Raw genomic sequence first — 8,698 nt, forward strand, 5'->3', positions numbered from 1 at the left:
AGAACTGGCCGAGTCATTACAAACTTCACGGGATCAGCTCGAGAAATTAGCTTGATGGTGTATGCTTCAAAATAATACCTTAATTTCTTTATCGTATAAAGCAAAGCCAAACACATCTTTTCAATGGGCGTATAATTTAACTCAGCTCCTATCAAAGTTTGACTTAGATAGTATAGTGCTTGTTCTCTCTTGGCTTCATTATCTTGAGCCAGAAGTGCTCCAAGTGATCGCTCTTGTGATGCAATGTAGAGTATCAATGGCCGACCAGGAGTTGGTGCCCCCAATATAGGTGGATTCAAGAAGTATCTTTTGATACTTTCAAAAGCATTTAGACATGATTGATCCTAGTGGAAAGGGGCATCTTTCTTCATTAGATGGCTGAAGGGTTGACAACGTCCAGCCAAGTTAGAGATGAACCTCCAAATGAATCCCAAATTTTCTTGCAGATTGCGGAGGTCTCTTAAGTTCCTTGGCTCCAACATTTTCTGAATGGCATCAATCTTTGTAAGATCAACTTCAATTCTGCGGTGATGTAAAATAAAGCCAAGAAACTTTCCCGAAGTAACTCCAAATGCGCATTTGAGTGGATTCATTTTCAAGTCAAATTTTCTTAACCTCTCAAAAACAAGATGAAGATCATCAAGATGGCCGTCCCTACACTTTGTCTTTACCACCAAGTCGTTGACGTAGCATTCCACCTTCTTATGCAACATGTCATAAAAAATATTTTGCATTGCACGTTGGTAGGTGGAACCCGCATTCTTTAGACCAAATGACATCACCTTGTAGCAGTATATCCCTTTTGGAGTTCGAAAAGCAATGCATTCTTTGTCTCTTGGAGACATTCTGATTTGGTTATATCTGAAAGACCCATCCATAAATGACATAGCTTCATGTCCATTCGTCGCATCAACCATGAGCTCTATGATTGGTATCGAAAAATCATCCTTCGGACACGCTTTGTTCAAGTCTCAAAAATCAACGCACACATGTATTTGGCCATTTTTCTTTTGACAGGTACAATATTTGAGATCCATGATGGGTATTTCACCTCTCCAATAAATCCGGCTTCGATGAGCTTATTGACCTCTACTTTAATTTGTGTTACTAGCTCAAGGCGAAACACTCATTGTGACTGCTTTACAGGACGTGCCCCCTTTTTGATCCCCAAATGACGAATAGCTACCTTAGGACTAAGGCCAGACATTTCTTTGTATGACTAGGCAAAGACATCTTTGTACTCAACTAATAACTTAAAGTAGTCCCTCTCTTCTTGCGGTGTAAGAAGTGTACTAACAAAGGCTGGGCACGGATTCTCCAATGTACCAAGGTTTATCTCTTTGAGTTCATCTACAGTCGATTGTACTCCATCCTCTAGTTAAGGGGGTGTTTTTTGAACATTATCATCCATTTCATCATGGAACAGATTGTCCTTCACTGTTATATGATATGATGCACTGGCTTCCTCTGGATCCTCTTTTGTTTCTCCAAGATATTGGTTGGTAAAAATAATAGTTCTTTTTCTTACCTTCAACGGGCCATCTGTGGTAATTGACAAAATAGACTTTCTTTTTATGCACGATGGGAAAGCACTATGAATTTCCTTATCATCAATGTCCTCAAAGAAATATTGTTGTTCGTGCCCCAACAATGTCTTTCTAGATGATGGCTTTTCCATGGCTCCCAAGCGAAGAAAAACAGAGGCATCCACGGTGGTGGAACATTCTTCTACACAGTTAGAAGCTCCACTTACATCTTTGCCTCCTAATCTATCAAATATAGAGACACGAGGTGTTGATTTTCCTATGCGATTAAACATTGTGGTCCGTTGTGGTATTTTCTCGTCCTCACCCTTCTTTTTCCGTTCTACTGAGATGTGGTGAGATAAAGTCGTTTCCTTCACCTTCCTAGTTGAAATTTGAAGAGGGTTCGGCAATTTGAATCCTAGCCCAAACTTAGGAGTGGCGACGTAATATCCTTGATTTCTCAACTTTATTTGGGATGCTGTAAGGTCGTGTATTTTTTTGCTAGTGACTTCATCCTTGAGCTCTCTTAGTCTTGTCGGATTGGAGAAGTCATAACCTGATTTTTCAAGTAATGTGAAAGCCTTTTGATCAAAGTGACCTTTTATCTTTTCAACTAAAGTGTTATTTCTTGAGGACTCAGGAGTGATAGCTTGGATTTGTACGACTAGTACCGTCATATTATTCTTCAAATCTTGCAACATTTCATGGCTTATTTATTTTCTTGGATGGAGAACTTATTGAGTACATGCTTCTAGCAAGGGTTGTCCTTCTCTTCGACACTTATGTGGAATGTAGTGAAAGACTAAATGCTCATCATCTGTCTTTGCTTTTATGTCTCCTTCAGATGATGAGAACTTAATGGGGATTCCCTCAGTACTTTCCTTAGACATCTTAGCAACACCCACCTGCACTCCTACCTCTTCTTTTGAATTGACCCCAGTTGGGTTTGAGAGCTTTGGTTTCTTCATATCTAACTCACAAGGTTCCAAGTAGAATTTCGCATCTGCAAAGTACGACTCTATTTTTATGAAAGGATGAATATCCGCATCAACTTTGACTACCTCACCATCCTTCATATACTTCATGCACTGATGCAAAGTAGATGTCACCACTCTATTTTTATGCAACCAGGGGCATCCAAGCAACAAGTTGTATGATGTCTTGGCGTCTATGACGTGAATCAAAATATTTGATTTCATATTGCCAATGGATAATTCTATGGAGATTTTGGATAGTTCATCAATAGAGATTGAAGCCTTGAATTGTTATATTGCTTTTGGACAGTTCATCAATAGAGATTCCAAGCCTTTTGAGCATTGTCCTTGGCATAATATTAACCACTGAACCATCATCGATCAGTATGCGATTGAGATGTTGTTCTCAAATCGATCCTACGACAAACAAAGGCCTGTTATGCAGTTTGGACCCTAACAACAAATCATTATCAGAGAAGGAAATTACAACAAAACACTGTGCAACTGCTGGCTTAACATGACATTCTTGTGCTATTGTTAGATGCTGCTCTTGTTTGCTTCCCTTGGGTTCTTCTATGCTGAAATTACATGTGTCACCCTGACTTGGCTATCTTGAAGGATTTTTTTTGGAAAAAATTCATGCAACGTGATAGGCCTTCGGGCATTCTGTGATAAGAAACCACTAATCTTCTTTCTAGCATTAAAATTGACACTTTTTGATGGTCGCAGTTGATCCACATTATGCCCCATCACTTTGAGCTCAGGAATTCGTATTCTTGGAACCGCTCGATGTCTTCTTTTCTTATGAGAAACAAGAGTCCAGCCGTCATCCTCATTATTCTCAGAATTATCGACTACCTCTATTGCAGCTTCAGAAATTCTTCTTGGGGCATCAACTTCAACCGACCTAAAACTCCCAAATTACAATAAGATGGTGCTTCGTATAGTCTACGGCATAGAGCAGTTTTGTCGATCGACAACACTAGCATGATTTACATCCATGGTTTCATCCATGTCGATGATGATTTTCCCTTCACTTACTAGTGTTATGATTTTCTCCTTCAAAATGAAGCATTTTCCTGTTGGGTGGCCAATGACACGATAAAACTTGCAGTACTTAGGATCATTAAACCTATTAATTTTCTCAGGCCTCTTTGATTCTGGAAGATCAATGGCTTTTTTGGCCAACAATTCATCAAGGATCGTAGGTACGTCTGAATCTGGAAATGGGTAAACTTTTGCTTCCAACTCTTTTAAAGTTGGGCGACATTTTTCCTCCCTCGGCTGTTGCTTCAATGTTTTGTCTTCCTTCACTTTTGGCTTCGTCGTGACCTTTACGGAAGTTGCTTTCACCACCATGGATTCTTTAGTATGGATCTTTGGGGTCGTAGCCTTCTTGAACTCCTTCTTTTCTTTAGTAAGATCAACAAAAGGAGACGCTTTCCCATGACTTACGATGCTTAACTCCATGTCATGTGCTCGTGTAGCAAGTTCTTCAAATGTTCGCGGTTTGATTCCTTGCAGTATGTATAGAAGGCCCCAATGCATTCCTTGAGTGCACATTTCTACAGTGGATATTTCAGAAAGGCGATCTTTGCAGTCCAAACTCAATGACCTCCAACGATTGATGTAATCCACCACAGGCTCATCTTTTCTTTGCTTAGTTCCAGTCAACTCTATCATACTTATAGTTTATCGAGTGCTGTAAAACTGATTAAGAAATTCCTTCTCGAGCTGCTCCCAACTATCAATTGACTCATGCTCCAAGTTGATATACCAGTCGAATGCATTCCCTTTTAACGAACGGACAAACTATTTTACCAGGAGATCGCTGTTTGTTCCAACATTGCTGCAAGTTTTGACAAAGTAAGCGATGTGTTGCCTCAGGTTTCCCTTGCCATCAAATTGCTGCAACTTTGATGGTTAATAGTTTGTTGGCATGGATAGACAGTCAATTCGCCTTGTGTGAGGCTTGGAGTAATACAATGAACTCTGTGGTGCTCCGCCATATTGAGCTCTGATAGAGTTAGTTATCATGTCTTGCAACCGCTAAATAAATAGAGCCCCAACCGAAGTAGACTGTTTCTCTTTTTAAGATTTAGTCTTGCTAGGTGACTCGTCAACATTCTTATTTTGCTAAGTAAAGTCGGGTGGATAAGCAGGGTCGTGGCTTGATTCTCTAGGGGCGAAGGACTCCAACTTGTTCATCAGTTGAGCGATTTGAAGATCTTTATCCTCAACAGATTTCTTTAAAACTTCAATGGTTTGTTCCATTATTGCGAACTTCTCATCCATATCAGTTACGTCGGCCATCAAGAAGTTGACCTTGGTTGAAACTGGAGCATCAGTCGAATCTTCTGATCCACTAAAATTGACGCCAGTCTGAGAGAGTTACTCACATAGCAAGGATGTCAAGTTGCCCCCAAGAGTTGCGATTCCAGCTGCCGTATGAGATTTGTCTCTTTTTTGCCTTCTTCAAAGAAGTGAAGTATTCAGATCCGTCCCAACCACTAGTCTTCAACTTGCGCCGAGTGAGTGGACCAACATAGCTGAGCTCATCAGATGTGGCAGTAGCAGAGTTCTTGCATGAGACAACTTTAGTATAGTTGAAGTCCATAGCAGTGGTTGAATTTGATCTCGCAGAAAGAAGAGATGGAGAGTAGAACTGGTCCCACTGGGCGTGCCAAAATTTATTCGCAATAAATTTTTTGTGGATGCGAAAAATTAACTGTAAGCAAAAATAAATAAAAAGAAATAATGATTTTATATAAACAAAATTTGTGGGTACAATTCCGTTATTCTCTCGATTCTTCCCTCCTAAGTTTTTTCGTGATTCGAGGGCCTTCGCAGCGTGATTCTCGAATGTAGGATGATTTAAGCCTCCTAGAAATACATTTGGATCTCTAGAAATTATCTGACAACACTTCGTCTTGTCGAGACGACCTTCGGGCAGAACTCCATTAGTCGATTCGTTGAAGAGTTGTGTAGTCAATGCAGAAGCTTCCCCCAATGCTTGCTGAATGACCTCAGAAAATTATATAACCCTTCTATTTATAGTTGTAGGGGGTAAACAGTCCAAGTGTAAATAACCTTTTCTGCCTCATTCTGATTGGTCCATTCAATTTTTAAGCTTATCACAAATGTTATATGACAAGGTTGCTTGTGATTGGCCAAAAATATGTCATTTGGCACACTTGGGAATGTTTCATTGTCTCTTGAATTCGACTTGGATTGCCACCTCATTTGATAGTGTGGCCGTGCCTCATTGATCTTTAATTTGACTGGGATGCCATGTCATTTGACACGTAGCATGAGTTTGGGCCTCAAGGTGAGATGGACCTTGATGAAGAATAAAATGGATTTATAGCCCAAACTAATTTTAGACCCAATAAAATATGGATCAAATCCAAAGTTTATATGAATTTGATTCAATAAATTTTACATGTCTACAGTATCATTTAGCTTTTATCACGTTCATAGAGCCATGATCCTTTGCCAAGATATCCCCATGCAAAACAACATTATAATTCAAAACTATAGGAGACTTTGTTTCCTCTGGAAGTTTCCAACCCACAAGTTCAAATTTGAAAACTTCTTATTTTAGATGAATCCTCAGCGTCACAGTATTGAATGAAGTCACATATCAAGGGCAATCCTCATTTTTCTTGTCATCTTGAGATTTAAAGGCCTTAATTTTTTTTGATAGACGAGATCAGATTTTGATAATTCCTGCAGTACGCTCTAAGCACTTTCAGCAAATCCAATTTGTAAAATATCAAAGTCAAAAACAGTGGTATGCTCTCAAAAATACATCTCCAAGAACCCTAAAATATCAAAATTTGAAAATCATTTTCATAGACATCTCATTGCAAGTTATATTATTATGTCTAGGTGACAAAATATGCGGAGTAAGTGGCGCTGAAAAAATATTTTATTTTTTTACCAGAAGGGACGTCGTGGATGCACATCTAAAGCTGTTAACCCATCTCTACATGCCACAAGAAGTTTTTTATTAGTTAGCAAGCTTTGTTGTGTACAATAAAAGAAGAATTCTCTCAAAAACTCTTCAAAGATCGACCCAATATCAATCTATCACATGTATTAAGTAAGGAAAAAAGTAGACAATAACATAACAGAAATTACAACAAAATAATATGATAGTTGAGATATTAGAATAATACGATTAAACCTAACTTTTACAACAAAAAATCTTCAAAGATCAACCGAACATTCATCTACCACCTTCATGAAGAAGAAAAAAATATTATATTGTAATTGAGAATTGAAACTATACCAAAATCATATGACCTTAAGCAAAAAATTATTATGAACATAAACATATATATCAGTCATCAAACACAACAAAATTAAAAGAAAATATCACACACAATTATAATAAACCACACAAGTCCATAACAAAGTCGAAGTTTTTGCGCGTATCATTCATAACTTCATTCTAGACAAGGATATCACAAAACTTTTAAATTTCTCCGCACGACGATTACCACCAAAAGCAGTTGCTTCTTTGAACCCCATTACACTCAATCCCACCTCAAAGGTCTCTAATTAATATTTTTAGCAGGATTTTATATTTCCATATATTTTAATCGAGTTTTATGCGTACTTTCTTCTGGAAAAGTCACGTACACCAAAAACAAAACAATACCTTTTTGTTTTGGAAAATGGAACTGACCTTTTCTTTTTGGAAAAGTAACGTACCCAAAAACAAAACCAAAACCAAAAATATACCATACATCTAGAAATTAGTCCATAAAAAACCTTCTTCATTTATTATTTTTCATATATTTATTATAGTGAATACTTAATATTATAAAAATTATAGTAAAATTATAAAGGAAATGGTGAAAAGACGATTTTGTCTAAAGTAGAAACTCTTAATGAAGGGCAAAAAGTTCAAATCATTTTTTAAGGGTCTTCACACTTTTAATATATTATAGATAAAAAAAAAAATAAAGAAGGGAAAAGACATGTTTACTCCCTAAACTTGTCACGAAAACTCACTTTAGTCATTAAACTTAACGTAATTATTTACCTACCCCCCTAAATAACTTTTATATGAATTTTTTACCACCCTCAAAAAATTATATCACTCTCACTATGGAGAGTGCATCACACTCACGGCACGTTGGAGCCATGTCGTAGCCACGCCAGATTACGTCAAAGCCACATAAATATTTTTTTTAAAATAATATATATATATATATACTAGTTTAGGTGTACGCGCTTCGCACATATACTTCACTTTATTGAGTTCAAACGTTACGCTAAATAAGATATTTGTTTAAATAATAAAGATAAATACAATAATTAAATTCAAAATCTTTTGAAGAATTTATTTAATTAAACCTAACCTTTACCAAAAAATTTGTTAAGCCGATCGACATTCATTTACCACCTGTAAACTATATAACAAAATAATACGATAATAGAGATATCAAAATAATATAACTAAACTTAACCTTTACACAAAAATATTCTCAAAACAGAGATATAAATACAATAAATTAAACCTAACCTTAATCTAAAAAAATTCTCAAAGTCGACTGACATTCATCTACCACCTATAGATTTATCTACGACCTGTAAACTACAACAAAATAATATAATAGTGATCACAAAGCTTCAATTTTAAAGAAAATAATTAGATGAACATCAATCATAGTTTTTCAATAAGTAAATCAGTTTCTTCTCTAGTTTAACGTGCATCTCAATATTTATAGAATTATTTCCTTAATAGAGTCTTATTTTAGGAGTATTTTTCTATCCTATTTTAGGAGTATTTTTTTAATTGATCAATACAAAGAAAAATATTAATTGATTCTCCTTCCATATATTTTAAGAGTCCCATATATTTTGGGAGTCTAATTAATAAAATAAAAATAATTAAATAATAAATTGAAAAAAATAGTGAAAAAATAATTTTGTCTAAAGAAGAGTCTTTTAATGAAGGGCAAAAAGTTCAAATCACTTTTCTAATGGTTTTCACACTTTTAATATATTATAATTATAGACATAAATATAGATTATAGATATAGAGTCTCTCTCTCTCTCTCTCTCTATCTATCTATCTATCTATCTATATATATATATATATATATATATTAACTCCCTGTCACGCCCCAAAATCCCATCGGGCCGGACTGGCACCCGAAGCCGAGAAGGCCCGGGAGAACCCGC

Source organism: Capsicum annuum, chromosome 1, assembly GCF_002878395.1.
Source record: "Capsicum annuum cultivar UCD-10X-F1 chromosome 1, UCD10Xv1.1, whole genome shotgun sequence".
Taxonomy (NCBI): domain Eukaryota; kingdom Viridiplantae; phylum Streptophyta; class Magnoliopsida; order Solanales; family Solanaceae; genus Capsicum; species Capsicum annuum.